The 16,243-nt window shown below is 41.5% G+C and overlaps 2 pseudogenes; one reads left to right on the top strand and one right to left on the bottom strand.

Annotated features, from left to right (window-relative positions):
- Positions 1–8,860: 8,860 nt before the first annotated feature.
- Positions 8,861–9,692, bottom strand: LOC115842089 (small ribosomal subunit protein uS2 pseudogene; annotated as a pseudogene).
- A 2,836-nt stretch (positions 9,693–12,528) lies between these two features.
- Positions 12,529–14,864, top strand: LOC115841984 (BCL2/adenovirus E1B 19 kDa protein-interacting protein 3-like; annotated as a pseudogene).
- Positions 14,865–16,243: the final 1,379 nt, after the last annotated feature.

The raw sequence follows: 16,243 nt of genomic DNA on the forward strand, positions 1-16,243 counted from the left end.
GGGGAGGGACAGGAATGACTGAGAACGGGCTACATGTGCCTGTTGTGCTCACACCCGAGGTGGTAAGGGCTGTGCAGTAGGCTACACGGGTCCTAATGATGCTGAGCCCAGATGCCATGTTGATTTGTGACTTTGTCCCTCACCTTTCAAACTGCATCTCCCTGAGGCATAGTCGAACGTTACTCAACAAGTAAGTGCATAAACTGACCCCCTCCTGCATGCTGGGAACTCCTGTCAGGGGCCGCATCCCTGGACACGGGGTGGATCACAGCAGACCCCCCTCCACAGCAGGCCCACACAGAGTCTGAAGTCTAGCGGGAGAGGCAGACAACTATCATCACTAATTCTACTGTAAGACGAAAGTACAGGCTTTATGAGAGACAGTAACAGTGAGACATAGTTTAGATGGCGGGAGGGGTGTGTCAGGAAGTTTCTCTCAAAAAGCCTTATTTAAGCTCAGACCTAAACAATGAGTAGGGATTTACCAGGAAGGATGGTTGGAAACATTCCAGGAGGGATGCCCCATACACAGGCCCTGGGGTAAGAAGATGCTTCTCTTGTTGGAGGAACAGAGACTCATGTGGCCCCAGTAGAGGCAGAAAAGGTAGGCGGCAGGCAGGGGCCCCATCCCGGGGGCCTTGTGGTCCATATTAAGAATGTTGTATTTTGTCCTAACCACAGAGACAAGCCATTGATGAGTTTTGAGTAGAGAAGAGATATGATCAGATTTATGTTTTTAAAAGATGCATTGGCAGCTTGAATTAGACTAGAGTGGGGTGAGTCTCCATGGGAGACAGGCTGGGAGGCGCCTGGTGATCCAGGACAGATGATGGCCATGGTAGGGCGGTGGTGGGGAGGTGACAGAAAGAGAAACCCTGGTGGTGGCTGAACAGAGTGTGAAGGGGTGTGCAAGGAGTTCAGATTCAGACTTACAGGGATGGGACTCTGAGAGATGGTCCAGTGGGTGTTAAAGAAGCATCTGGACATAAGAGTCCATTGTTGAAAGGATGCTGAGGCCAGAGCTATCACTTTGGGAGATGTCATCCTAGAGATGGTGCTAAAATCCAGGAAAACCGTGGAGAACACCTTGGGAGGAATAGGGCACGGAAAAGATAGGAAGGCCCAGAACCCAGCCCAAAGAAACCTCTACATTATAAAGTAGGCACAGGAGAAGGAGTCAGTAATGGAGCTTGAGAAGGGCCACCAGAGAGATGGGAGAAAATCCAGGAAAGCATGGTGTCTCCCAAGGCAGAGAAGAAGATGCTTCCTGCAGATGCAGATACTGTGAAGATGAGGATGGTACCCTGTGTCTTGGGAAAGAACATGACACAAGTTCAAGGGGGAGAGCACTGCATATTAGAAATGCAGTTTCAACCAGAAGCAGCATTGTTCTTCTCTCCTTTCAAGAAGGACCTTTTACCTACATGGCTACAAAACTGGCCTGACTGGAATGTTTTATTTCAGAGCACTCAGATTTCATGGCTTTCCATAGCCGCCAGATTGATACTAGCTGTGAGTACCACTTCTTTCCCTAATATTTAACTATGAAAACTTTCAACCATACAGAAAAGTTGAAGGAATTTTACAATGAACACTCGTGTATCTATCTCCTAGATTCTACTATTAACATTTTGCTTTACCTGCTTTATCACATGTGTATCCATCTAACAATCCCTCTGTCTACGCACCAATCCATCTTATTTTTCAGATACATTTCAAGGTAAGTTTCAGACACTGAATCAGTAATTTAAAAACTCCCAACAAACAAAAGTCCAGAACCAGATGGCTTCATGGTGAATTCTGCCAAACACTTAGAGAAGAGTTAACACCTATCCTTCTGAAACTATTCAAAAAATTGCAGAGGAAGGAACAATTCTAAACTCACTCTATGAGGCCAGCATCATCTTGACACCAAAACCAGACAAAGATATCACAAAAAAAAGAAAATTACAGGCCAATATCACTGATGAACATAGACGCAAAAATCCTCAACAAAATATTATCAAACCCAATCAATCCAACAATACATTAAAAGGAGTATGCACGATGATTAAGTGGGATTTATCCCCAGGATGCAAGAATTTTTCAATATCTGCAAATCAATGTGATACACCACATTAACAAATTGGAGAATAAAAACCATATGTCATCTCAATAGATGCAGAAAAAGCTTCTGACAAAATTCAACACCCATTTATGATAAAAACTCTCCAGAAAGTGGGCATAGAGGGAACCTACCTCAACATAAGAAAGGCCATATATGATAAGCCCACAACTAACATCATACTCAATGGTGAACAGCTGAAAGTATTTCCTCTGAGATCAGGAACAAGGCAAGTATGGCCACCCTCACCACTTTTATTCAACATAGTTTTGGAAGTCCTAGCCACAGCAATTATAAGAAAAAGAAATAAATCCAAATTTGAAAGGAAGAAGTAAAACTGTCACTGTTTGCAGACGACATGATACTATACATAGAAAATCCTAAAGATGCTACCAGAAAACTACTAGAGCTCATCAATGAATTTGGTAAAGTTGTAGGATACAAAATTAAAGCACAAAAATCTCTTACATTCCTATATACTAACAATGAAAGATCAGAAAGAGAAATTAAGGAGACAATCCCATTTACCATCACATCAAAAAGAATAAAATACTCAGGAATTCCCTGGCAGTGCAGTGGTTAGGACTTGGTGCTCTCACTGCCAGAGGCCTGGCTTCGACCCCTGGTCAGGGAACTAAGATCCCACAAGCCACTTGGTGCAGCCAAAAAAAAAAAAAAGAATAAAATACTTAGGAATAAACCTACCTAAGGAGGTAAAAGACCTATATTCAGAAAACTACAAGGCACTGATGAAAGAAATCAAAGATGACACAAACAGATGGAAGGATATACCATGTTCTTGGATTGGAAGAATTAATATTGTTAAAATGACCATACTATCCAAGGCAATCTACAGATTCAATGCAATCCCTATCAAAATACCAATGGCATTTTGCACAGAACTAGAACAAATCATTCAAAAATTTCTATGGAAAACAAAAGATCTCGAACAGCCACAACAATCTTGAGAAAGAAGAACAGAGGTGGAGGAATCATACTTCCTGATTTCAGACTATACTACAAAGCTACAGTAATCAAAACAATGGTTAGGAATCCACCTGCCAATGCAGGGGACATGGGTTCAAGCCCTGGTCTGGGAAGATCCCACATGCTGCAGAGCAACTAAGCCCGTGTGCCACAACTACTAAAACCACGTGCCACAACTACTGAAGCCCGCGCACCACAACTACTGAAGCCCACACACCTAGAGCCCATGCTCCACAACAAGAGAAGCCAGCACAATGAGAAGCCTGTGCACCCCAGGGAAGAGTAGCCCCCACGTGCAGCAACGAAGACCCAATGCAACCAAAAATAAATAATAAATAAATTTATATTTAAAAATCAAGACAAAACAAAACAGTATGGTATTGGCATAAAAACAGACACACAGATCACTGGGACAGAATAGAGAGCCCAGAAATAAACCCATGCACTTATGGTCCATTAATCTACGACAAAGGAGGCAAGAATATACAATAGATAAAAGACAGTCTCTTCAGTAAGTGGTGCTAGGAAAACTGGAAAGCTATATGTGAAAGAATGAAATTAGAATATTCTGTAACACTGTATACAAAAATAAACTTAAAATGTATTAAAAACCTAAATGTAAGACCAGAAACCATAAAACTCCTAGAGGAAAACATAGGCAGAACACTCTGACATAAATCACAGCAATACTTTTTTGGATCTGTCTCCTAAAGCAAAGGAAATAAAAGCAAAAATAAACAAACAACCTAATGAAACTTAAAAGCTTTTGCACAGCAAAGGAAATCATTGACAAAATGAAAAGACAACCTACAGAATGGGAGAAAATATTTGCAAATGATAAGGGGTTAATATCCAAAATATGTAAACAACTCATACAACTCAACATCAAAAAAGCAAACAACCCAATTAAGAAACGGGCAGATGACCTGAATAGACATTTTCCCAAAGAGATACATGAAAAGACACTCAACATCACTAATCATCAGCAAAATGCAAATCAAAACCACGATGATATATCACCTCATACCTGTCAGAATGGCTATCACCAAAAAGAATACAAATAACAAATGTTGGCAAGCATGTGGAGAAAAGGGAACCCTCATACCCTGTTGGTGCGGATGTAAATTGGTGCAGCCACTGTGGAAAACAGTATGGAGGTTCCTCAAAAAAGTAAAAATAGAACTACCGTATGACCCAGCAATTCCACTCCTGGGTATATATCCAAAAGAAACCAAAACACTAATTTGAAAAGATACGTATGCCACAATGTCCATAGTAACATTATTTACAATTGCGAAGGTATGGAAGCAACCTAAGTGTCCATCAACAGATGAATGGATAAAGATGTGGTATACATATATATATGTATGTATATACAATGGAATACTACTCAGCCATAAAAAACAATTAAATTTTGCCATTTGCAGCAACATGGATAGACTTGGAGGGTATTATATTAAGTGAAATAAGTCAGAAAAAGACAAATACTGTATATCACTTATATGTGGAATCTAAAGAAAATACAACAAACTAGTGAATATAAGAAAAAAGAAGCATGCCCACAGATACAGAAAACAAATTAATTAGTGATTACCAGTGAGGAACGGGAAGCAGGGAGGGGCAGTACAGGGGTAGGGGATTAAGAGGTACTAACTATTATGTATAAAATAAGCTACAAGCATATATTGTACAACACAGGGAATATAGCCAATATTCTATAATAACTATAAATGGAGTATAATCTTTAAAACTGTGAATCACTCTGTTGTACATCTGTAACATATAATATTGTACATCAACTATAGTTCAATTTTTTTAATTAAAAACAAAACCAAAGTAAGCTTTGGACATAAGAACATTTCACAGCTAAACACTCTAGCATCTATATCATTGACCAGAGTTCAGTATGGTTCTACTTCTTTTGAGGTAAAATTTTGAAAGAATGAAAAGCCCAAATCTTAAATGGACCAGTTGTTGCCTTTTGACAAATGCACAGCCTGTGTGGCCGTCGTATTAAGTTATAGAACATTACATCACCCCAGGAAGTCCGTTGCTGCTGCTTTATCTCTCAGAAAGCGCAGATGATGTAGGTAAGGAACCTAGTCCTGGGCTCTGGTAGGAACACAGCAAGTGTAAATTCCCTTCTCCCTCTGCCAGGGGACTCTGCCACCGCTCATATACATTCACCCACATTCTCACCAAGATAGAAATAGACATTGAACTCTTCCTAAAAGTGCTTTTGTAAACATTTCACAATACACCCTTTGTAGAGAAGGACAATGGTGTCCAGTGAACCAAGCCCACCCCAAGGAATCATAATTCCTCACCCAGGATCCTGCTCTGCTGGTGCTGAGCAAGCTGAAGCCTCAGCCCTCTCATTTGTCAAACAGGAACAGTGACCATCTCTGTCTACAAGTATAAACTCACCTTGCTGTTTTCATATACGAACTAATAGAGCCCTGGGGGGAAAGGTGAAAAGACTCCACCACAAGGCTGTGACCATTTTGACTAAGCTACTGTATTGTCCCAGGTTGCCCCCCGAGCCCCATCCTCGCCTCACTGCTTAGGGTGAGGCCTCTGGGCACAGGTATGAGTCAGGGACGTTCCATGTGGAGGGCTCAGGTTCAGCACCAGGTCAGGACTGGAGCTGCTTAGTAAGTCTTCAAAATCTATTGTTAACAACCCCTGGAAGAGGCTGTGGGCTTAGTTTATTTGTTTATCTTCTTGCTTTTGTCTTCTTTGTCACTCTGGGCCTTAGGAAGAGCCCACATGAGCTGATTTGTTGGAATGAAGAGAGGGTTTCTCAATCCTCACCCTACGCTGGATTTAAGGAACCCACAGACGTAAGTTGAAGTGCCAGCGACTTCTCAGATTTAATGAAAATTTGTTTGAGCCTCTTCTTCCCAAGTCAGTGAGAGGTCTAACGATTGCCCCAGATTTACTTATTAATTCTTGAGGTTTTATAGACTGGTATTCACTTTCAGTTACGAAATCCTGCTCTGACTGAGCTCACATCTCTCTTGGGGCCCACTTCCACTGTCGGCATCTTTTTTCTGCTTTGGACCAACCCAGACCTGGAATTCAGCCTCTTTTCTTTGCTTTCCCCCCAGACAACTTTCCCAAGCAAAGCGTTGCAGAATCCTACCTCCCTCTTCAACCTCTTTCCCTTCTACTCTCTTGACTCCCAGATTCCTCTAGATGTTTAGATTCAGATTTGTTTAGCTATGACTTTACTTCCTTTCCACCCACAAGTGGATAATCAAGGTATTTTTCTAAGCAAAGATAGTTGTCAAGAGGAACTCTGCTGCAAATTCTTTGAAATATATATACGTATATATATTTGTACACATCTACACATACATACACACACATACATAATACATATATGCTTATATATGTCCTACATGTATACATAGTACACAACACATAGAACTATAGAAATAATTACATGAATGTGTGTATAATTACATACATAACACATACTATCTGTACATACACACACGTACATACCCTATGACACACGTCTACACAGATCTAAACCACCATCGCTAAGGAATTGGTGAACTCCAGCTCCTGCCTCATCTTGTTGGAGTCTTGTTCTCATCTTTTTATTTCTGCATTGCACGGATCCTGCTCTGTAATTGAAACAGATCCCATCCAGCTTGCACTGTTTAGTTTACAAAACAGGGGACTGGAAATATCTGCTCAGTCACTCATTTATTCAATCTCACATTCACTCAACAGACAATAATCCAGCACCTACGACAGCCCCAGGTTGGATCCTATAGAGAAGATATGGAAATGAGGGAGAGACCCACGTCTTTAGAAACTTGAAATCCAGCTGCATGTGCAACCCTTAGCACACCCAAAACAAAACGTCCTCACACGCACAATTCTCATCAGAGGAACAGCAAATTCGAGCAGAAAGTAGAGACTTGCAGTGTACAACAGCGCTGCTGTTTCAGCAGAATGAGCAGGAGGAAAAAACCACTGTGGTCAAAAGAAACTGCTGGCTGCTGGATTTTTGTTTAATTATAATTTGTGCTCTTCTAACAGCGTTCGTTCTGCTTAGATGGCAGAGTGGCTTTCATGAAAGTATGAGCTCAGCCTTGCCTTACGCCTGTTGAAAAAAAGAGGTCAGGTAAAACGACTGTAGTGACAGCACCAAGCTAGTTGAAAACCACACTTTCAAATGAGACAAAAAAACAAAACAAAAAAAAAAACCCGCACGCTGGAAATTTTTTGCCCACTAAAAACCCCTTGAAGTCATCTCAGAAACACATATAGAGACAATTTCCTCTTTTCTCCTTAGCAGTGTCCTCAAGGAAAACAGCTTTCCAGATCTGAGTGGGTGGACCAGTGATGCAGTCTAGCAGCCTGGGTTCATTCCGAATTCAGCTCCATGGCTACATTCGGGATGAGGGACTTAATCCTTATGTAGCTCTTCCAAATCTCTTCATATAGTTCTGCAATTTTTAACTGAACTCTGCACTGAATATTCTAGTCATTTAAAACGTTTTCACACCACTTTGGCACAGAAATTAGTAACGACCGGATACATTTGCAAATATCCATGCTTTGTATATTGTAAAACGTCTACATAAAGGCTAACTCTCATCCCGCATGCTGATAAACGTGATCTATATATGGGTTTGATAATTTTTTTTTTTTTTTTTTTTTTTTTTTTGCGGTACGCGGGCCTCTCACCGATGCGGCCTCTCCCGCTGCGGAGCACAGGCTCTGGACGCGCAGGCCCAGCGGCCATGGCTCACGGGCCCATCCGCTCCGCGGCATGCGGGATCCTCCCGGACCTGGGCACGAACCCGCGTCCCCCGCATCGGCAGGCAGACCCCCAACCACTGCGCCACCAGGGAAGCCCGATAATTTTTTAAATTCAAATATCAAATGTATTTTTAATGTACCCACAGAGGAATTTACATATGAGTTCATGAAGAACAGCAAGTGATATTCGTGTATGCAGAGGAAAGATGATGGCCTGTTTCTTGATGGTAATGAAATTTGATAAATGACTTCTTTCCACAGAATCTCCGAAATAGAGTGATGCAGGTACTCACATTTTATCAAATTAGAGCTTTTCTAGGAACTGGCTCTGTTTTTACTTACGTACTTCTGTGACAAAATTAAAGGTAAGTTATTTGTTAGAGGCACTATCAATTGTCTTAATTGGAAAACATTTAGCAAGATGAACCTAGCATGCTGGATGTGAGACTAGGAGAACTTGTGCTCTGGTTTCAAAAACCGGCAGTTCTTAGTGCTATACTTTCCCAAACCATAGGGAAGTGGCTTTTCCTGGGAAACCCTAACTTCTCACACGTTGCTCCTTTTTATTCTTTTTACTTATTTACATTGCTTAATGAAATGAGGCAATCACATGATGTACTCTAACTTGAAAATCCTGTAAGCTGATACTTCAAATTCTATAAATTATATCCAGATCTAGTATTTTTGTTTGTTTTTTGTTTTTAGAAACCGTTTACTTTCCGTCAGCTTATTTCCATTTTAAGAGTTTGTGGTCCAGGGCTTCCCTGGTGGTGCAGTGGTTGAGAGTCCGCCTGCCGATGCAGGGGACACGGGTTCGTGCCCGGTCCGGGAAGATCCCACATGCCGCGGAGCGGCTGGGCCCGTGCGCCATGGCCGCTGAGGCTGCGCGTCGGAGCCTGTGCTCCGCAACGGGAGAGACCACAACAGTGAGAGGCCTGCGTACCGCAAAAAAAAAAAAAAAAAAAAAAGAGTTTGTGGAAGAACAGCTTAAGACCACCCAGTGGTTGTTCCTACCCACTCAGTGGCCTGAGCAGTGGGAGGTGCAGACCAGCCTTCAGTGGGGCACAGAGGGCACCTGCACACCTTCGGACCAGTCCGCCACCTCAGGCTGAGGAGCAGTGAACTCAGGAGGTGGGGCGGTCCATTCACCCTGAAATTCCTCCTTGGTCACAGCCTTCTCAGCTGCCGCCTGCTGTTCCTTTTCAGTCTCTTCAGGGATCTCTGTAGAAGTAGACATCAGGCATGACCTCCCATGGGTGTTCACGGGAGATGGTGCCACGCATGCGCAGAACTTCCCGGGCAAGCATCCACCACATCAGACCCACTGAGTGAGCTCCCTTGTTGTTGCATGGGATGGCAATGTCCACATAATGCAGAGGAGAGTCTGTGTTACACAGAGCAATGGTAGGCAGGTTAACATAAGAGGCCTCTGTGAGAGGCTGGTGGGCAGCCCTGGGATCAGTAACCACCGGAAGTCTTGGCTCTGGACGGCTGCCTGGCTTTGGTTAGTGAAGGTTCCAGGAGTGAAGTGGCCAGCAATACGAGTGGCTCCAGTGGCAGCAGCGCGCTGGCCAGTATTCCTGGAGGATATGACACTGACATCAGCTGGGTTTTCAATGGCAACAATGGCATGACCTGCCAACAGAAGCTTCTCCCAGGTTCTCTTCAGATTTACTAGGTAGATGCCATCACCTTTCCTTTTGTAGATGTACTGTTCCATTTGGAAGTCTAGGTTGGTGCCACCTAAGTGGGTTCCTGCTGCAAGAAATTTGAGGACATCCTCCTCCTTCTTTTGCAGGACATAAAGGGCTCCAGACATTGTGAAAGTTTCCCTTTAAGTTATGATGGGAATCCAGAACAATGCCGTATGGACCCTTGTCTGACTGACGCAGAAAGAAAGCTAGTATTCTGTTTTTAAAAAATTTTTTTAAATATAATTTTAAAGGTTACATTCCATTTACAGTAAATACAAAATATTGGCTATATTCCCTGTGTTGTACAATACATCCCTGAGCCTATCTTTTTTTTTAAACATCTTTATTGGAGTATAATTGCTTTACAATATTGTGTTAGTTTCTGCTGTATAACAAAGTGAATCAGCTATACATATACATATATCCCCATATCTCCTCCCTCTTGTGTCTCCCTCCCTCCCACCCTCCCTATCCCACCCCTCTAGGTGGTCACAAAGCACCGAGCTGATCTCCCTGTGCTATGTGGCTGCTTCCCACTAGCTATCTACCTTACGTTTGGTAGTGTATATATGTCCATGCCACTCTCTCACTTCTTCCCAGCTTACCCTTCCCCCTCCCCGTGTCCTCTAGTATGTCAGCGTCTTTATTCCCGTCTTGCCCCTAGGTTCCTCATGACCATTTTCTTTTAGATTCCATATATATGTGTAAGCATACGGTACTTGTTTTTTTCTTTCTGACTTACTTCACTCTGTATGACAGACTTTAGGTCCATCCACCTCACTACAAATAACTCAATTTCGTTCCTTTTATGGCTGAGTAATATTCCATTGTATATATGTGCCACATCTTCTTTATCCATTCATTTGTTGATGGACACTTAGGTTGCTTTCATGTCCTGGCTATTGTAAATAGTGCTGCAATGAACATTGCAGTACATGACTCTTTTTTTTTTTTTTTGAATTTTATTTTATTTTTTTATACAGCAGGTTCTTATTACTCATCAATTTTATACATATCAGTGTATACATGTCAATCCCAATCTCCCAGTTCATCACACCACCATCCCCACACTCCCGCGGCTTTCCCCCCTTGGTGTCCCTACGTTGGTTCTCTGCATCTGTGTCTCAACTTCTGCCCTGCCAACCAGTTCGTCTGAACCATTTTTCTAGGTTCCACATACATGCGTTAACATACCATACTTGTTTTTCTCTTTCTGACTTACTTCACTCTGTATGACAGTCTCTAGATCCATCCAAGTCTCAACAAATGACCCAATTTCGTTCCTTTTTATGGCTGAGTAATATTCCATTGTATATATGTACCACAACTTCTTTATCCATTAGTCTGTTAATGGGCATTTAGGTTGCTTTCATGACATGGCTATTGTGAATAGTGCTGCAATGAACATTGGGGTGCATGCGTCTCTTTGAACTATGGTTTTCTCTGGATATATGCCCAGTAGTGGGATTGCTGGATCATATGGTAATTCTAGTTTTAGTTTTTTAAGGAACCTCCATACTGTTCTCCATAGTGGCTGTATCAATTTACGTTCCCACCAACAGTGCAAGAGGGTTCCCTTTTCTCCACACCCTCTCCAGCATTTGTTGTTTGTAGATTTTCTGATGATACCCATTCTAACTAGTGTGAGGTGATACCTCATTGTAGTTTTGGTTGGCATTTCTCTTGAGCCTATCTTACACCGAACAGTCTGTACCTCCCACTCCCCCACCCTGGTATTGCCCCTCCCCCTCCCCGCTGGTCACCACTAGTTTGTTCTCTGTATCTGTGGGCCTGCTTCTTTTTTGTGATATTCACTAGTTTATTGTATTTTTTAGATTACACATATAAGTGATATTCTACAGTATTTGTCTTTTTCTGTCTGACCTATTTCACTTAGCATAATGCCCTCCAGGTCCATCCAGGTTGCTGCAAATGGCAAAATTTCATTGTTTTTTTATGGCTGAGTAGTATTCCATTTATATGTATTCCATTTATATATATGCCATAACCTCTTTATCCATTCATCTGTTGATGTACACTTAGGTTGTTTCCATATCTTGGCAATTGTAAATAATGCTGCTATGAACACTGGGTACATGTATCTTTTTGAATTAGTGTTTTGGTTTTTTTCAGCTTTATACCCAGGAGTGGAATTGCTGGGTCGTATGGTAGTTTTATTTTTAGTTTTTTGAGAAACCTCCATACTGTTTTCCACAGTAGCTACACCAGAGAGCGTTCTCTTTTCTCCGCATTCTCGCCAACATTTGTTATTTGTGGTCTTCCTGTTGATGGTCATTCTGACAGGTGTGAGGTGATATCTCATTGTGGTTTTGATTTGCATTTCCCTGATGAGTAGTGATGCTCTAGTATTAATTCTTTAAGTTTACTTGAATGCTAGAAAAGTCCCCTCCCTGTGTGACAGCTGCAGGATCATAATCAAGGGGGGAAGAGGGGACTATTGACAAATGATATTGAAAATATCAGTGGTGACTCTCTTGGGGCAGTAGGATTTCAGGTGACTTTTAATGTCTTTCTTCATATGTTAAATGATTAGTTGAATTTTAACAGTGAGCCTGAATTGTTTGCACAATCAGAAAGTTATCTGTAAATAAATAAAATTAGAACCTTATTGAACACTCTTTTCACAGATAAGTTCCAGAAAGAATAAAGACCAAAATATGTGAAGCACAACTTTTATATGATTAGAAGGAAATGTACAGATTATCTTCATGACGTTGAGTTAAGCAGAATTTCTTAAGCCAGAAAGTATGAATCGTAAAGGAAAAGACTTAGAAATTTGCATGTAATTTTTCAGTGATGCCAAAATTAAAGTTTAGCTTAAAGATTTGATTGAAAAAACAAGCCACAAACTAGGAGAAGATATTTGTAACATGTATTGCAAAGTATCTAAGAAACACAAGGAAATAAAAAGCAGCAAAACAAAACCCCCAGTTTTTAAGAATGGACAAAAAATATGAAGAGGAAGGAGAAAAGGCAAACAAAATCACCAAAATTCACAAAATGTCCTCCTCCTCACTAAGAGAAACACAAATTAAATTAGATGCTACATTATATCCCTCTGATTGTCTACAAAACGTCAAACCGGACAATATGAGACGTTGGAAAGGAAGTGGAGAAGAGGAACTTGCATATTCTACTAATGGGAGTGAAAATGAATACAATTGTTTTGATGTCAAATTACCAATATCCAGTAAAGCTGAAAATTTACATCCCTTGTGACCTAGAAAGTCCTCCTCTAGAGAAACTTGCAGGTAAGTGCTAAGAGACAGCTACCAAAAGAACAATCTAAAACCCATCAGAGAGAAATAAAAAATAAAGTTTATATGCCCAAGAACATTAAAATAGCAATTTAAAAAATGAACTAGGTCTCTATGTGTTAACCTTATAAACATAGGTCACTAAAACATACCACTGAGAAGGAAAAAGAAACAGGTTGTAGAAAATTTAAACAGTATGATACAAATTATTTAAAATTTAAAAACCGCTATATATTGCCAATGGATACATATACGCTTAGAGCGGTGTACTGGAGGACACTCCATGGGGTCGTCTCTGGGGAAAAAAGTGAAAGAAGGCAAAGGAGGAGGGAAGCAAATTGGACTTGAATTTTATTTCAATATTATATTACCTTTATTTTTTTTAATTTATTTATTTATTTTTATTTATTTATTTTTTCTGTACGTGGACCTCTCACTGTTGTGGCCTCTCCCGTTGCGGAGCACAGACTCCGGATGCGCGGGCTCAGCGGCCATGGCTCACGGGCCCAGCAGCTCCGCGGCATGTGGGATCTTCCCGGACCGGGGCACAAACCCATGTCCCCTGCATCGGCAGGCGGACTCTCAACTCACTGTGCCACCAGGGAAGCCCTATATTACCTTTATTAAAAATACTTATAAAGTATATTGCAAAAGATAAAAGTAATGAACTCAAAGTCTCATTCCTGCTTGTCACAGAGCCTGACCAGCTCACCAGAGTCTCAGGTATCCCGGGGTTCCAGGAAGAGAACCTGCAGGGCCCTTGGGTGAAGCTGCACCTCAGTAATGGGAACGGAGCACAGCTCCAGCCTCAATTTCTTGTTTTTTTTTTAATTTTAGTTTTTAAAGTTTTTTTGGTATTGAAATATAGATGATTTACAGTGTTTCAGGTGCACAGCAAAGTGATTCAGTTATACAAGTATATATATTCTTCTTCATATTCTTTTCTATTATAGGTTATTATAGTTCACTGTGCTATACAGTAGGTCCTTATTGTTTATCTATTTTATGTATAGTACAATAGTTTGTATCTGTTAATCCCAAACTCCTAATTTATCCCTCTCCCCTCTTCCCACTTTGGTAACCATAAGTTTGTTTTCTATGTCTGTGAGTCTCTTTCTGTTTTGTAAATAAGTTCATTTGTATCATTTTTTTAGATTCCACATATAAGTGATATCATGTGATATTTGCCTTTCTCTGTCTGACTTACTTCACTTAGTATGATAATCTCTAGGTCCATCCATGTTGCTGCAAATGGCATTATTTCATTCTTTCTTCTGGCTGAGTAATATTCCATTGTACATATGTACCACATCTTCTTTATCCATTCATCTGTTGATGGACACTTAGGTTGCTTCCATGTCTTGGCTATTGTAAACAGTGCTGCTGTGAACACTGGGGTGCATTTATCTTTTTGAATTAGAGTTTTCACATTTTCTGGGTATATGCCCAGGCAGCCTCAATTTCTGTTTGCACTTATGATGTGGATCAAATTCTACTGGACGCCCAGCATGAACCTAGATGATGTCACCCCCAGTGTCCACTGTGATGACCCACAAGATACTAGTAGTTTCTGAACTAGACACCCACAGTGTTGGAGGAAAAACAGCCCTCAGCCCGAAGATTATATCAAGAGAAGAAATTGAAAGCCTTTTGAAGAAAAACTCAGATTGGACAGTGGATTGGACAAGTCGGTCTGAAAACATCCCCCCCACCCCCGCCTCCAAAAAACTGCCTTTAAACATCTTTAAACACCAAACAAAGCACACAGCCTCTCTCGGCAGGAGGAGCGTGTGTCTTAGGAAGAAAGGGGGCATTTTCTCAGCAGAATTTCTAAGCGTTTTCCTTCCATCTCTGCTGCTCTCACATCACTGGCCAGTGGCTTGGGGATCGTATTGGAAAGCATCTGGCCACCAGTGTCTTTTGATGGAGACTTGGACTCTGGCTGTTGCACACGGTGGAGATTGTCTACTAAAGGCTACACCGAACTCTGCTATTTATTCTTTGCGAAGCAGGAACTAGAAAACCAAGGTGCAAATCAAACTCCACAGTAGAGTTTAGATGCCAAAGTGTGTTTGCTTTCACAGTGTAATGGCTTCAACTTCCAACGGATGGGCGACAGGGACGTGTCAGCATTCTGTCAGAGACACCTGCTCAATCTGTTTCAGGCCCCTCATCAGTTAACCTCGTCCTTTGTGCTGAGCTTTTGGGGGCTCTGAGAATCAATGTTAATCTAAGCAAATCTGTGTCTACATTTAAAAAACTAGAAATTGAAGAAAATAAATAAATCTTTGCCAAATCCGTCAGAGATTACTGTATTTGCATGTGGTTTAAAATCAAACCTTATAAAAGCTTTTTGATTAAGCCAGAAAAAAGTAATTTATTTAAAAATAAATATTTGTACTCCCGCCGTGTTACTGGGGACCTTTCAGTCTTGGTTTGGGTGATAATGCCTGGAGTCAGCTGCAGGAGTGGAAGTGACCCTATTTGGGGCTTTTGCTGTTGGAGAGCTGGGAGAGCTCAGGAGGTCAAGAGGCCAAAACAAGAGCATACCCACCCCTCCTGGGACCTTGCTTGGGGCACAGGTGGGGCTTGGTTGGGTGACTGAAATCTTCTCCCAGCTTTGCTGAAGGAAACCAGGCTCTGTGTTGATTCATAGGTGTTAGCAACTGTTTTATTTGTCAATATTCTAAAAATTTATTGAGAACTCTAAATCATTTTTAAAAAATCATCTCTCAACTCAAAGATAAGGCAAAGGTGTATGTAAGAAAAATACAGCTTGTATTTTTCCTCTCTAGATGTCTAGGTCAGTTTAAGTATGTTCAAGTCAAGCATCATAAGTGTTGTGATTAAATAGCTACCTTTCTCAGAAGATTCCTCTGGTTTTTGTAACCTCCCCTCCTGTCTAACAGGCTTAATACAAATTTAGCTTGATAAGTGTGTCTTGGAAATGGAACATTCCACAAGTCCTATGTATTAATCATTACCTGAAGCACCCACAGTTATGTACTTACGAAGTCCTTTGACAGATCCCTGGACACAGGGCTGATAATTAGCAGGCACTGACATCCACTCTGCACACTGGCCATGGTCCACCTTGATCATTTAGTACCTGAACCTCACTGTGTACCTGAGTTCAACACTGTGCCTTGAAGGTCATTATGGCCCCTGATCACGGGTCTTGGCAGATTTACTGTCTCAGTGCTGAAATCTGGTAGAGCCCTTCCAAGTCCACTGTTTCTCCAGCCCTCTTCTCCCCATTGCTGGAGCAATCTGGTCCTTGTCGCCAGCCTTGACCTCAGCCAGTCTCCAGGACAAATCCGACTTTAGGCAGGAAGTATCTAGACCTCGATCCTCATCACCCTGCCTTCAGTGCTGAACCTCTAGTGGGGATACGCGAG

Source organism: Globicephala melas, chromosome 13 (assembly GCF_963455315.2).
Source record: "Globicephala melas chromosome 13, mGloMel1.2, whole genome shotgun sequence".
Classification (NCBI taxonomy): domain Eukaryota; kingdom Metazoa; phylum Chordata; class Mammalia; order Artiodactyla; family Delphinidae; genus Globicephala; species Globicephala melas.